The sequence below is a fragment of the Cupressus sempervirens genome, chromosome 3 (assembly GCF_028749045.1).
Source record: "Cupressus sempervirens isolate cs-2001-9-10 chromosome 3, ASM2874904v1, whole genome shotgun sequence".
Taxonomy (NCBI): domain Eukaryota; kingdom Viridiplantae; phylum Streptophyta; class Pinopsida; order Cupressales; family Cupressaceae; genus Cupressus; species Cupressus sempervirens.
Genome location: NC_143120.1, coordinates 21,361,474 through 21,378,000, shown reverse-complemented (window position 1 = coordinate 21,378,000; position 16,527 = coordinate 21,361,474). Strand labels below are relative to the sequence as shown.

Below are 16,527 nucleotides of genomic sequence, written 5' to 3'. Positions count from 1 at the left end.
CTCTTTACAACACCAATTTGGAATGCAGGTGAAAAAAGCTTGAATTCCACCAACTATTCTAATACAGAGCATGGGATTTTAGATTTTCATTGAAAAAGATGATTTGATTTCATCAAAATACTAAAGATTTTGTCTTAAAAGAAAAATGGAATGGCAAACTCAAGGGAAGAGAAAGAGTAGCCCTTACAAATTTAGTGTCATTGGATGTCTTGATATGCTCAAGAACACAATATACTATTTCTAATCACAAGTGGAGTCTGGGCCGACATATATCTAGAAATAGCAAGCAAGAATCTTTATGGTTTAGGAATTTCCAAGGTAGCAGAGGCATAGTTCACAACTTTGGTATTTTTTTTAACATGTTCAATTTTTTTAATGATTATATTCTATTGAAAAACTTAAAAACTATGAATATTCAATTTAGAGTTTTCTTAACTACCATAACCATTGTGGCAACACAAGATCTAATATCAACTCATTCATATTATTTGAATCAGTTTCCCTAACATTCTTGAATGTGTACAGAGCCATGCCTAGAGAAAACAGGTTGCAGAGTGCTGAAGAGCAATCTTATATTTGAATCCATTGGTTTCCTACACTTTCTCAAATGAAGGAAGATTGTTTAAACCTTCTGAACAAATAAATCTTAATAAGAGAAAGCCAAAGAGAATTTGCCTTATTTTCATTGTATCAATTTCAAAATTTCTTTACTTTTGACTATCCTTACATTTTCCATTTTTTGATTGCAATTTGGTTGTAGGTATTGCCTTATTTATGAGGTTTCCATCCCTACTATGTTGAGGGTAGCAAACCCAAGAATATGTTGTACAAGGAAGATTTTCCATATTTTCCTTCCCAAGTGGATGAGGGGGACAATTCCTTTTGCTCCTTGAAATGAGTAAAGTAGCATTGATAGATGTTTGCACAGTGAAGCTCACATTGTCCTTTTCATTATTTGACAGTCACATCCTCTATTTGGCTTTTACTCTGTTTAAAGAGTAAAAACCAAAGTTGGCTAATTTATTGTAATTCTATTTATAAAATTTTGTTTATAACGTGCCACTTCTTTAAACATGTTTTATTTACGTGGTAGTGTATTGCAAACCTATTATGTATTATGAAAATCAATGGCTTTTAATGATATTAGTTTTCTTTTGTGCTATTTTTATTTTATTTTATTGATGTGTACATTATTTAATCCAATATAAAAAAACATTGATTTAAAATTATTCTAAAAAATTGTGGTTCTTTTTTTGTTTAATATCTAATTTTATCTTTTTTATTTTTATTTTATTATTTTATTTCCTTTAATCTATCTTTAGTTTTTAAAATAAAATTCATTTGTTTTTCGGATGAAAATTCTAAGATTATTTTGGGTAAGTTTCTAATTCCAATATAATGTTATCTTAGTCTAATGAGAATGAGATTGATTATTTCAATGACAAGTGTCTAATTTATTGAATATCTCTACATGGATGTCATTTTTTCTAATGAATCCATTTTCTTGATCTATTTGATCCAATTCTTGGTTGTGTTGTCTCAAAGGTAGTCATAGTTCTTTAAAATTGTCAATCTTTCCCTTGCTTTTTATTTTCCAATAAGATTTTATCTTCCTTTCTATATTTTATATTTTTAGTCTATTATTTCAATCCCTTTAACCTATCTTTATTTTTAAAAATAAAATTAAGGTGTTTCCCTAATGAGAATAATATTATTTTTGGTAAGTTTCTTATGAATACAATGTTATTTGGGTTCGATGAGGATAGGATTGTTTCAATGATAAGTTTCTAATTGATTGAATATCTCTAGATTCATATTTAAAAAATCAACGAATCCATTTTTAAGTCATATACTTGGTGTATATTGATGGAAATCTTAGTTGTGTTGTCTTCTTTAATAACAAAGGCGGTCATAGTTTTTGTTTTGTTTTCTAACAAAGAGTTTGGTATGGAGTTGCTAGATCATATTATTTTTCATTGCAAAATTTTATGAATACTTAATGTCTATTGTAGAAGATAATTTTTTTTAATGTGGATTAAGTTTTATTTATTTAATTTTTTTATAGTTGTAGAATCTTATTTCACAAATGATTGTTGCATGTTGACAATACTTAATATGGAAAGAAAGATACATAGCATCCTCTTATCTTTATAAGGAAATGCCTTTTTCCTAAATTGCTTCTCTTTTTTTTTTTTTTTTTTCACAACTATAATTAATAAGATTTCAAAAAAAAAAAGGGATAACTTCAAGAAACTCCCTTTTGGAAAAAAGTATAAAATCTTGGGAGTCCAACATTATTTTAGGGGGGGAATTTTAATTTCTATTCATGATTTTTTTTTTAAAATTAGGAACAAAATTAATTTCATTGATGATTTTTTTTCCATCATATGAAAGTTCTACAAAACCTTGGCAAATCTTTAATTATTGAAGAGACTCGTGGCCAAAAGTACAAACACCTAGATACCATAATTTTATATCATCTAAAACATGGTAACCCATTTTAATAACCATTAGACAATCCTAAATCAACGGTATAAATCTTTTTTCTGGCCAAAATGTTAAAGGACAACAAGTTTTAGAGAAAGTCTATAGAATAATGACACCTATCCACAATCAAATATATTTCAGTTCAAAGATTAAAAGGATAAAAACTTACTTGGAAAGTCTCTGGAATAGAGACACATAAAGTATATGTACTTAACATATAAACAAATTTAAAGTTGTACCACATATTAGCGAATATGATCATCGAATAAGACAAGCCTTGGAAATTATAGGTGACAATATTTAATTTACTATGTGGAATGATTAGGTTCAATTGGCGAAGTCATCACCAAAATAAAAATAATTATGTATTATTGATGGCAATTGGTACCATGGGATCCAATTTTCATAAAGGCTAGGTGACATGGCCACCTTGAAAGTACAATTTTTTTTGCCAAATTTACGGTCTCAATGTGTGAAATTTTCCATTTGGCAAATATTTGCCACTAAACTTATCCCTGAAAAAAACCTATATACATTTTTTCTTTTAATAAAATTAATGATTCATTTTGTAAGTTTTAAAGAACTATTTTTCATAAGATATAGGTTTTGGAGGTTTCTAGTCAATTTTTAATATCTCACCTATAGATCATACTTTATGATCTTTCATGGAAAAAAAATTCAAGAGGGAAATTTTTAAATATTAAGAATAATTAATAACAATAACTAATAACAATTAAAAGAAAACAGTACTAAATTTGATGGTTTGAATAGAGATTTTGGGTGGGAATGTGGTTGCAAGTAATGGTAATGGAGATTCAACTTGCTATATAGAGTAAAACTAATATTTAATGTAAATAGGATTTTTAAAAAAACTAATGCATAATATATTAAAAATTAAACTTAAAAATAATATGAATAAAATCTAATATATAATGAAATGGAAACATGTATAACTCTAAAAATACCCAATTTATGTGTAGAAGATGCATAGAATTAATGCAAAATGCTAAACCAATTTACAATTAAGGAAGAAAAGAGGAAACAAAGTGCATTTGAATTTTTTTAATGAATTAAAGACTACAATTTTAAGTCAATCATATATTTTGGCTATTTGTTAATATACATGCTACACTATGAAAATCTATAACCCTAATTCTTTAGTGTTAGTTGATTTATTAAAAATATGAGAAAGTATATGTTTCTTATCAACATAATTATCACAAATTTTTATGGTGCAAATACTAGTAAACATAAATTAATTTAGATTGATAATTAAAATTTTAATATGAATATATTATTAAATAAAATGTTGAAATTATGAAATTCTATTATTTAAAAATTAACTTTTTTATATCAATATATTATAAAATAAAATGTTAAAATTATGAAATTAAATTATATTTTGTTATAATTTAAAATTATAATTATTTTTTGAGGGGTAAACGCTTTGACCTGGAGCTATGAACCAGTGAGGCCACAAACGGGGGACCTCATCCCCATGAGATTTGAACCTTGATGGCAAGGATAAAAACACACCAATTTAACCATCACAACATGCCACTATTGGCAAAAGGGTTTGTGGTAAACCTAGTGTGACTCGAACCGGAGTTGATGCGTAGCACTGGGATCATTAGCCTAACACTATGCCTCACAACTCGCCTTCACACCAACTCGGCTACTCACTCACCCTTAAAAGGGTTTGTGGTAAACCTAGTGTGACTCGAACCGGAGTTGATGCATAACACCGGGATCATTAGCCTAACACTACGCCTCACGACTCGCCTTCACACCAACTCGGCTACTCACTCACCCTTATTTAAAATTATAATTATTTATATGTTATAAATTTAATTTCTTCCAAGATAAAAGTAAACTAAATGTCAAAAATTTTAAGATCACATTTTATAAAGTATGTACTTAATCAACTCAAGGCAAAAACATTAGGGTTGAAGTGGAATTTTCAATTTAAATATTATCAAGATGATAGCCAAACTTACAACTATATTTTTAAATTCATGACACAAAAATAATTGTAGGAGGAAAATTAGTTGGATAGAATAAGATAAGTTGAGCCTAAAATTCATATCATTTTTTTGGAAGGGTACTATCCTTTCATGTACAAAAATATGCAACTGCTAGTTAAACTCATATTATATTTTTCATTATTTGTCAAGCAAACCTATTATGTGATTATGATAAATAATAGTTCTTCATGATATTATTTTTCACTTGTGTTGTTCTATTTTATTCACATGTACATTGTTCTATTTTATTCACATGTACATTACTTAATTTAATATGAAAAATATTGATTTAAAACTATTGTGAAAATTTGCATTTTTTAAATCACATTTTGTCTTCTTTTCCATATATTTTAATTGTATTCTATTATTTCATTTCCTTTAATCTATTTTTGTTTTCAAAAATAAAATTCATTTATTTCTCCAATGAAAATTATAAGATTATTTTTGGTAACTTTCTAATTCTAATATAATTTTATCTTGATCTAATGAGGATAAATAAGTTTCTAATTTATTATTTCTACATGGATGTCATTTTTTTTTCAATAAATCTATTTTCAAGTCTTATGCTTGGTGTATTGATGCAATTCTTGGTTGTATTGTCTCAAAGGTAGTCATAATTTTTCAAAATTGTGAGTCATTCCCTTGTTTTTTATTTTTAATTAGATTTTGTCTTCCTTTCTATATTTTTTATATTTAGTTTACTATTTTAATCCCTTTAACCCATCTTTATTTTTCAAAATAAAAATTTCTTGTTCCCCTAGTGAAAATAAGATTTCTTTTCGGTAAGTTTCTAATTCCAATATAGTATTATTTTGGTATGATGAGGATAAGATTATTTCAATGATAAGCTTTTAATTGACTGAATTTCTCTCCATGTTGCATGCATATCAATTGTTTTCTACTAAGCCATTTTCTAAGTCATATACTTGGTGTCTATTGATGCAATTCTTAGTTGTGTTGTCTACTAAGCCATTTTCTAAGTCATATACTTGGTGTCTATTGATGCAATTCTTAGTTGTGTTGTCTTCTTTAATAACAAAGGTGATCATAGTTTTTTGCTTTGTATGGAATTGCTAGATCATATTATTTTTCATTGCAAAAATTTATGAATAGTTAATATTGATTGTAGAAGCTAATTTTTTTTCTAAATGTGGATTAAGTTTTATTCATTAACTTTTTAAAGAATTGTAGAATCTTATTTTACAAATGATTGTTGCCTTTGATGATATTTAAGATGGAAAAAAGAACACAAAAGCATCCTCTTACCTTTATAAGGAAACACCTTTTTCCCAAATTATTTCTTTTTTGTTTTTTGATAACTGTAATTAATAAGATTTGATTTTACAAAACTCTCATACATTTTTCTTTATAAAAATTAATGTTCATTTTGTAATTTTGAAAGAATTAAATTGGAGATTTCTAATCGATTTTTAACATTCCACCTATAGATCATACTCTTATATTTCATGAAAAATAATAATATTAAAGGTTGCAAAAACCCTAAAATGTGAGCTTCCTATTTGGGAGGTATTGGATTTGAGCCCAATCATTATTTATAAATAATAATAATTAATTAAAATAATAATAAAAATTAAGAGAAAAGGAAAAAAATAAGTCTAAAAAAATTGAGGTCATGATATCATTTATTTAATTTTAACTTTATTTGATAATTTATTCTTAAATAAATTAATAAGAATGACACATTCCAATTTTAGAATAGATATTTAAAGTTTCTTAAATGAGAAATATGTTTATACAATGAAAAGGAAAGATAAAAAAGGTCATAGAAAAAACTAGAGCTTCCTTCTAAAATTTAGAAAAATGTAAAAAGTTATGTCTATTGTAATTTTACATAAACTAACTTATTTTTTTCTTCATCAAAACGCTTATTTCTAATGACAAAAAGATATTTCTTTTACCATGGAAATTAGTTCTATATAAATTTAACAATATTTTGTTTTTCATTAACTTTCTTCAAATATTGCATAGCTTCTAATCATTCCACTCTAATGTGAAACTAGTAGTTGTACATTTTTGTATGATATTTAATGGGATGAAAAAATGGCATAATTAATAATGAGGTTTTGATCAAAGGAATAAGCTTCAACATGACATAAAATATAATAGTTTTAATTTCAGAAAACCAAAATAAACCAGAATAGAACTTTGAGAATACGTGACTGACTGTGAAATCTTAAATTAGTATTATGGAAGAGCAAGGAACATTAACCAAGAAACATGTTTAGATCTTGTGTGGATATTATTTCTAAAGACAATTCAAATAATTTTATTTTAGATCAACTATAAAAAATGCTATGAAAATTTGAGACAAACTTATTATTGAAAAATAACATATTATTGGTAAGCTAGACTTTGCATATCCATGCAAATTCTCAAGTACTCATGTTCTCATTTTGGAAGATGATCTATATATCATATGCAATGCAAATTGTTACCATATATTTTCCTTGATGTGCAAAGTTACCACCCAAGTGTCATTTCGCAACTTGAAGTTGAAGCCTGATTTACTTCAAGTTCGAGTTTAGCTTCACTCTTTCCTTTTTGTCTCAGCAAGGTGTCTTCCCCATCGACCTAGGTCCACTTTTTGAAGTTGAAGTTGAAGCAGATGTTGATTCAAACTTCAATTTCAACTTCAACTTTGAGATTTTCTGATGTGTCCTTGTTTTCTTGCAGAAAGTGCATAGCGAGATTATAAACTCATCTTTATGAGCCAAAGGAATGGGTCCCACCTTAAGGTGACATTGACGACACAAAAGGCAATAATTATGGTAATTGTGAGAAATCATGCTAAAGTACGATTACTTTATGGAAAAAGGTGGCACATGGATTTTGTGACATCATGAAAGGTTGAGCCTCACACAGATGTGGCAGATATTAAATGCTAATAACCTTGCAAGTCTTGTCAAAGTATAGATGGCACGTTTGTAATAAATTATTTCCACCCGCTCAAATCTATCCTTGGATTTTCAAGAAACCATCTTGTATAATTACCTTATGTCCTACATGAGTGCTCATTTAATCACCTTGAGCTCTTGATGCCGACTAGTAGGCAAGGAAAATGGAAGTCTAAACTCTACTAAAAACTATAAGTGCATTATCTCTCACTCTGTCATTTTTTGTGCTTGGTTTTCATTTAAAGTGTTTTGGTTTAGTTCTATAAATCTGTGTCTTTTAAATTGAACCATGATGCTCTTCCACCCCAAAATGCCCAAGCTTGAAAAAACTTTCCTATTGAGTTCCTTACCTAAAATTCAGGATACTTTCCTAGTAAATAAAAGCTTGCTAGATATAATTGAGTAGGCAAAGAATGCCCAGTCTAGTCCTATATATCATAAACTAGTTAGTAGTGGGTTATTAGAAGCTATCACTTTCCCACTAGTGATAGAATGCTCACAATTGGTTGTTGAATGTGCAAACTACTACAATCCCAACACTAGATGGATAAAAACAATTTCAAGGGAGGTGTTAGTAAGAATAAGAAGGACAAGTCTTAGTGCAACCCTAAGAATCCCTCATAAAGAACCATATGACCCATGGACCTGTGAGGAATCTGAGCATCTATATCATGATAGAAAGAAAGATTATGACAACATTGTGGCTCAAACTTGGTTGTTGAGACCAGCTGAAGGGGGTTCTATATTGCCTAAGCCTTTGATGATTGAACATTTCATTAGGGAAATTGTAGACATTGTGTTACTCTTGAACATGATCAAACACAATGACCACACTTTCCATTGGGAAAGTTGGATGTACCTTTTCATTCTGAAAATTATTGAAGGTGAAAAATTCATAGATTGGGTAAGATTTAATAGCTGAAACTTTGCATAAGGGTCTTATATTAATAAGTAGTTTCAGCCCATTTTTTTTGTGCTCCTTCTTAGTTTATATTCTAGCAGCATCCAAAGAATGGGAGGGACTTCCACATATGCCCGGGGCTAAAGAGATAACTATCTACCCATACTACAAAGTCCTTCATGCAACTGAATCTTGCAAGGAATTTAGGAGGGTTAATGATGACTTTCTTGGGAGGTTAGTTTTTGAGCTCCAAGGTCACGAAAATCATAGGTTATCAAAGGAATCCATGCAGGCTATTAAAATTTATGGTTATTTTTATATCGAACTCCCTAAATTTACATATCTCAAAATTAGGGATTTTTCTCGAAAACCACTTAAGTTTCCACGTTACTGTTTAGACAATATTGTTTTATCAGACATATGTAGGTAGCTCATTTTTGTGTTTGACTCCTGTAAAAGTACAAAGAAGTTAGCTTCATTCTTGTTCCCTATTGAAATTGGTCGCTATAGGTGTTCAAACTACAAATAGGCCAGGTTAGCACAAATTGCATTGTCACATTTATGCCTCAAACCATATACTCCTAGAAAAGATTTTGATTATGTAGGATTTGCTAGGGATGATTTTAGGCATGCATCTTCATTAACCCATGTTCCTCATCTGGAAGATTATTGAGAAAATTGTCCCAATGAATTTGAAGTTAGAAAGAGATTATGGTCCAGATTAATAGTCAATTAGATTAGTATGTTTAAGGTAGATCTCAATACACACGGGATAAAAGAAGATGAAGCTGAGGAGGTGATTGACCCATTCTATGTTGAACAAATTGAATGCATACCCATCCTTGAGCTTGATTGGACTAAGAGGGAAGAAGAAGACCTAATGTCCCGTACTTCAGAGGTATTGAAGAGAATTGAGAAATGGTTGGAATCAAAGAATGTTGAATCAACTATTCTCAAAGTCCCAAAAAAATACTCAAGGGCTAAGCATAAAAAATCATAGCCCAAACCTAAGGCCATCTCTAATCTTGATGTTGCTAACTCTGTTGTAGGTTCTCCTAAAGCTGAAGCTAAAGTCAAAGTTGAAGTAATTCCCAAGCCACTTAAACTTCAAGTTTAAGAAAAGGTCCCAAAGTTCAAAAGGGTAACTCGTTCCAGGACTAAGGAGGCAAGATTGAGCAAAGAAAAGGAGACAATCACAGTTGACCTAGATCTTAATGAAGCAAAGGAAAGTTTGAAGTAGTCTCCCATTTCCCTCATGGCTAATAATACCCTAGACCCTCAAAAGTCTCTCAAAAAGACTAGTTCTCAATCCGATGCCTTGGCCTTAGCAAAAATTTCTCCTATGGCAAGTAAAGAACCTACTACCCCCAAGTGGCTGGAAACTTCTATTGAAAAGAAGAGGAGTCTAATACCAATATCCATGCCTATTGATGACCTAGTCAGAAAATGCCTGGGAAAGCCTTCAAAAACTAAAAGGGCCAAAACTGTGTCTAGATTGAACTTTGATAAAAACTTGGGACACTAGACAACTGAAATAGCCAAACCACTAAAAGATAGTTCCCTTGAAAACTCTCTCCTTAGGACTATTAGATAATGAGAGTTAATCTTGGAAATGGGAATCATGTAGTTGATATGAAGATTTTTGAAGCTTCAAACAAGAAGATAGCAGATAGAGTTTGGAAGGATGCTCAGGACAAGCAGGAAATGAAAGAGGCAATGAAAATCATGGCATAATATATCAATGCCATCTTGGATCCAGAACCCAAACCTCTAAATGAGATGTCAGCAATGGTGGATTTATCCTCTTCAGAAAATCAACAATTTCCTAACAATCTACAAAAGTGAAAAACTATTGCAAAAACATCTGAGGAGTGGCTGCAATATGTCCTAAAGAAAACTGAGGAACATATTAGACTTTTGGACAAGGCTTCAAAGAAAACCATTGTCATCATTAAAAAGGTGGAGTCTAGCAATGAAGGTTTTGAAAAAGAGAGAAATAACTAAGTGAAGGTGGTGCTTTGGATTGAAGAAATTCAGGGATTTGGTTTATAAAAATTTCAAGCTAGATGCCATGTTGCTGGCCTTGGTGAAAAAACCTTGCATGTGATTAAGGATTGCATCGAATGGAGGAATGAGGCACTAGTCTAGTTAGTCACCGAAATCAAAGAAATCTTGGATAGCCTTAGGCTTGTGGATGAAATCATTCAAGGTAATTTGAAGTGGTTTAGTAAGCATTGTGCACGAAAAGAGAATGACTCCATTTCCCTTGTGGAAGAACTGATAAGTGAAATCCAAAGAGAGTTCTAGGAGGTCCAAGACAAAATGACACCATGTAGGTCAGATTTCTCCAATGTGTCTCATACTGAGGCTATGTTGATAATCAATTTGAAGCATTTGGAGATTGACACAGAGAAGATGAAAGAACTTAAGAGAGAAAAAGAAATCTAGGAATAGAGGATGGTGTATATTGGCTTACCTCATCAATCTATTATCTCTACATTTTTGACTGCATATGAGACATGGAAAGCCACAAGGATTTCTACTAGTGTGGATAGTTCCTCTTGATGTGGTGCATGATCAATGGGAAACTATTTTTCTTTTGCCTCTTTATTTCTTTTTGCATTTTAGTTGACATGGTTGTGTTACCTAAGAGACTATTTACTCTTAGCAGGGTAATTTTGGATAACTATCCAACCCTATGCCTATATATGTAATAGATGATATTTGATAGGGTTAATCTCTCCATAAACAAAAAAAAAAAAAAAAATACTTTTGTTTTTGATACTCTGCACTTTGAATTTTGAAATAGAACATTTTTGAGTTAGCAACAATTGAAGTAAAATTCTATAGTTTTATGTACTGAGACTTCTTGAAGTGGACACTACTATCTACTTTATAGTGATGTGCATTCTTGTGGCTATATTTTATGTGTGGAGGCAAAGTTGTATGTTGTTGTGCATTTTGGAATTATCTGATTTCAAATCTTAAAGATTGTGGGAGATTGAATCTATGTTATTTTACCATCAATCTTTTGTTTTAACATTCAATCATGTATATGATATTGATTGTTAAGATCAAATGGTTTTTAAGCATTAGCATTTATCTTCTATTAATGAGATGAGTTTGATATTTTATGTATTTTCAGTAAAATACTTATTGAGAAGAGTTTCCCTCAATAGAGGAATAAACGATTATCTTTTCATGAAGGTTAGTTGCACCTTGAATAGCATAAATTAAAACTCTTAAGCAGAGAATTCCTCATCAATAACTAGGAATTCAATTTGTTAGTTTACAATTTTTGCCCTTCTTCAAATTGTCAAAATCTTGGGAAAAAATTGTTTACTAACACAAATGATGTTGATTTTGGCTCATTCCTTTAGCCTTTGCCTCTCCCTACACATGCATGAATTTGACATATTTAACCCCAACTTATCGACATAAGTATTATAAATAGTTGGATACTTTTCAATTAATTACATAAATATTCATACATCAACCCTAGTATATATAGTTCATATCAACCTAAATCAAATAGTTTGTCCTCCTAAGATTATTTTTGTGGTCATGAACTCAACCATATAGATGTAGACTTGATCGTGCCATCTTGGCAACATTTAAATTTAAAAATTAGAACTCAACTCTATTATGTTTTTGCCTTGTGTTGATTAAGTACACATTTTTAAAAATGTGATGGTATGTGTTAGTATTTATGACATTTGGTTAAGTTTTATCATCCAAATATCTTATCCTCTATATTTTATTCACATAATTTTATATTAAATCATTTTAATTAGTATTAAACTTTCAATACAATTGTAAATACTTTTTTCCTTTAAATATTAAAAAAGAGCTAAGCATGTGAATATAAGTCAAGAAAATAATAAAGGGAAACTCTATATTGAGTAGGTTCAAATATAGATATAAAGAACAAATCAAAAACCTAAACTTAGAATTGAAAATTTGATATCAAATAAAATATAAATTCAATAGGTAGTTGTGTTAAATGTGCTTTCCACAAATAACTAGTCACAAGTTTAGGTTTATGTATAGAATTAAGGTTAGAGTACGAGTTTACACAATTCTTGGTATAATGGTTAAGGATAGAAATGTTTGTATTAGGGTAAGTATTTAAGGTTATAGTTTAGCAAATAGTAATAAGGATTACCATTAAGAGTTGGGGGTTAGGATTTAACATATAGTATTTAGCAATATGGGTAAGAATAGTGTAATGATATGGGTTTACATCGTTGTTAGAATTATGTTTAAGGTTAGAGTTTGTATTAGGGTTAGCACTTAGGATAAGGATATGGTGTTAGGATTATAATTTTTAAAACCATACTTTATTATTTAGGATTAATAATAATAACCATAATTTTAGCCTTAATTTAAGAACCCTATAATCATAATTTAAAATTTGTAATTTCTATTATACATATTTAAATAAAATATTATTTAGTAACTAAAGTTAAATTTGTACTTTGTAAGATATGACACTATTTTAGTTATAAAAATAAAATAAAAATTGAAGTTAATCGATAGCCCTAAAATAGGAAACTATCCTTTCCCTAATAGTCATGTTCTCCACTAACCATGGCATTCTAGTTTCAGAAACTAACATAAGATAATGAATGTTTGAGACTTGTTGTGGGGATAAATAATATGCTTTATAGATTTTTCAAATTTGTACTTCTAGAAGACTTGTAACCTATCTCCAAATTCATGATAAATCATGCCTTGACCATTCATTGTGGTGCAATCCACAAACTCTCAAGATGAAGTGAGAGATGCTTAACAGGTAACCTATGTATGGAAGCTTCTACCAAGTGTGCTTTCTTCTTACCAATTGTAATCCTTAGTAGGGGGGCAATAAGATTGAACCCTCTACCTAGTAGAGGGCCAATCATGTTACATACAAGTAAAAAGCAATAGAATGTAAATAGTGATGTAGTGAGGACATGACTTACTTTGAGCTAAATATGATTGGCCCAATCTATAAATGCAGTGCCAAAGTTATCATAAAACTATCTCCTAGTAACATATATATTAGGAGTGCCAACAAAGATGCCAATAGAATTGATGTAAAGCAATATTTTTCTTTAGTTTTATCTGCTACTATTGTGAAACTAGTAAGAATTGGTTGGTGACATCCCTTTATTTTTCTTGGAGCTTTATCCCTAAAGGGGTATATTAAAATTGAAATTATTCATATGTTATTTTAGCGAACATACATTGAACATGCAATTAAGATCTTCTTTAGCTGTGAGAGTAGAAATGTCTATTTACCTTGGCAGGATTAGCCACAAAAATTCTAGATACTAGATTTCTACATTCTTCTATTACATATACATAGTCTGGTATTAAATATTGCACACTTTATATCCTCTACAAAAGAACCATTAATTTTTTTCAATCACAACACAATTAATCCCATTGAAAGCTGATTGGCATAAAAATAAATAAGAATAAGAAAAGCTTACTCCGATAGTTTTTCTAAAGTTCTTGGGGTCCTCTGGATCTTCAAATGGATAAGCTCCTACCAACATCACATAGAGAGTCACTCCACATGACCATACATCTTCTATCTACATAGATTCACACCCAAGTCTCTATGTCATGAATATTTCAATATTGTGATGCCAAGGCCTACAACATCAACATAATTTGGAATGAAATGAAATGAATTTCTTATGAATTGTAGTATTTTAGAATTAGTGTACCTTTTGTACTCCTTTTTGGATAGAACTTCTAGAGCAATGTAGGCAGGGGTTCCTACCCTTGATTTTGGTTGGGAATGCAGTAAAGAAGACTGAAGAAAATATACTAGAGAGAGATAAGATAAACATGGTTGTGCCCATTGAGAAAGATTGAATTAAAAATGGAATTTATATTAGCTACCACTCAACTAATACCAAAAGTTCTTTTTCAATCATAGGAAAAAGTCTATTAGTACAAACAATGAGTTAATGCTCAGTAAAATTGATACAAGTATTTTGTAACAAAGAATATGACACATGAGCAAGACAAGAGAGAAAATACCAAAACAAGAGGGTCTCAGAAAATTAGGGCCAGGTTCTTTTGTCTTAATCTGAGAATTTAACTGTTTTGAGCATGCTTTTGTTTAATAGATAAATAGGATTTGAACATGTTTTACCACTAGACTCTATCCTAATTTATACCTAGGAATAACCAAAATCACAAATTTTTAGCTAGGGAGAAGAGTTTCCATCTGATAAAGTATTCTCCAACTTGAGATCCCTGTGACAAACTTGTTGTACACATGGTGCAACGAAAACCCAATCAAACCCTGCCAAAAAATCAATATCGTATGAAAGAGAGGAATAATTTTATAAAGAAGACTACCATGGCATGACAATAGCTGACACCAGATATGAGTTGTTGGAAGAAATATTTGGCCTGCAACCACTATTTAGTTCTAATGTTTGGTAACAAAAAGAATTCACAATTTGATAATAACATAGTCACCAAGCTGTAAGTGCGTCTAAACAAAGCTTTTGTACCCAAAATCATTATTTCAAAGATATGTGGAGAAATTAAAGAAAATGTTACTGGAAAACATATTTAAATAGGTGTTCACATTGATGTCTATGATCATCTTGTGTGAACTATAGAACTGAAGATATACATGTATAATGTTCAGTGGAAGCTTCTAAATATAAACCTCATCCTCACTAAAATGACCCGCATTGTAAATCTATTCAAAAAGCTCCTCGCTAGCAGCATACTCCATAAGTATTGCCAAATGCATTGGAGTGAGCACTACCTGAAACCCCAATGCATTGAAATCCAACCACAAAATACTAAACAAATTCAAAAATGAAAAACTCACACAGTTATTTATTTTTCAATGGATCTCTAACCTCCTTGAAGTGAACTATATTGGGATGGCATAGAGACTTGTGATTGATAATTTCCCTCATCACATTTTCTTCAATCTATAGACAAAATAAAAAATTCAAACCCCTGATTTTCAAAAAATGAAAATAAATTATAATTGAATTAAGATCATCAATATCAGAAGCTCCACTCAAAAACAAGTTTGAAATATTGTTTAGTCCAAATTTTTATCATTAATTTCCAATGATAAATCAGAAGTGAGAAATTAATAAAAGTTTGCAACTATAAAGGGTTTAAATTGTGAAACTACTTCTGAGCTCTTATATTTTCTATTTAAATCTATTCAAAACTTTGAACCAAATTTTAATTACCATAAATTTTTATAGAGAGTGGGAAATTCTCAGAAGCATAAATTCGTAAAGGTTTCAAATCAGCCCTACCTTTTCACCTCATTCAATGAACTTGCTTACAACAAGTTCCCCACTCTCCTTATCCCACATAAGCTTTGCAACTCCAAAATTTCCTACCCCAATTTTCTTAACCATCTCATACCTCTCCATTGCAGAATCCACAAGCTCCTCAGCAGCAAATTTAATACACAAAGGTGTATATCCAGAATCATACCCTTTTTGCTTGTCCCTCCTCCTCGATCAAGATCAGCCACTACAAAAATTTTGTGTTCAAACATTTTCTTAAAAGCTCTTGTGGAAATTTTCTATTCTTTTTTTGTTATGAACTTGAGTTGGTCAAAATTTTGACCAACACAGGGCTAAAATTTGAAAAAACATGAAATCATAGGCCAAGATGGCCTTTGATCAAAAATATTGGTAGAAAAACAAGGGGAAATGTACTAGTGTTTGGAGAAATTTGTGAGTGATTTGATAGAAAATTCACATGTGAAGTGAAGCATTTGAAGTGCTAAGGTGTAGAAGCCCTAAACATGACATTAAAGGTATTTTATGAAGCTTGAATTGAACTTTTCAATATAAGTAGTAAGCATTATGGAAAGCCAATCAGTATGTGATGTAAGTGATAGACCCATATATAAGTTCAAGAAAAACCCATTTGTTTCTTTAGTTGATGATCCGTGAGGAGCATTTTCTTAAATTCCACCAAATGTACTTCACGTAGAAGATGTCAAAAGTTACATTCACTATAAATTTGAGAGTATTGGTGATGAAGATACACATAAAGATTTAGGAGTTGTGTGTAATGGAGACCTAACCTTGAAATCTAAATATGCATACCTAAATGAGTTGAATCTAATTAAGTATATATTCTATGTGGAATTCAAGAATCATAAATGGACTAGATTGAAGTATAATCCATGAAGAGATGTTTTGAG

General features: G+C 30.2%; 1 pseudogene; it reads right to left on the bottom strand.

The window, feature by feature from the left end:
• Positions 1–13,580: 13,580 nt before the first annotated feature.
• Positions 13,581–15,742, bottom strand: LOC149564548 (serine/threonine-protein kinase SRK2A-like; annotated as a pseudogene).
• Between the last annotated feature and the right edge of the window lie 785 nt (positions 15,743–16,527).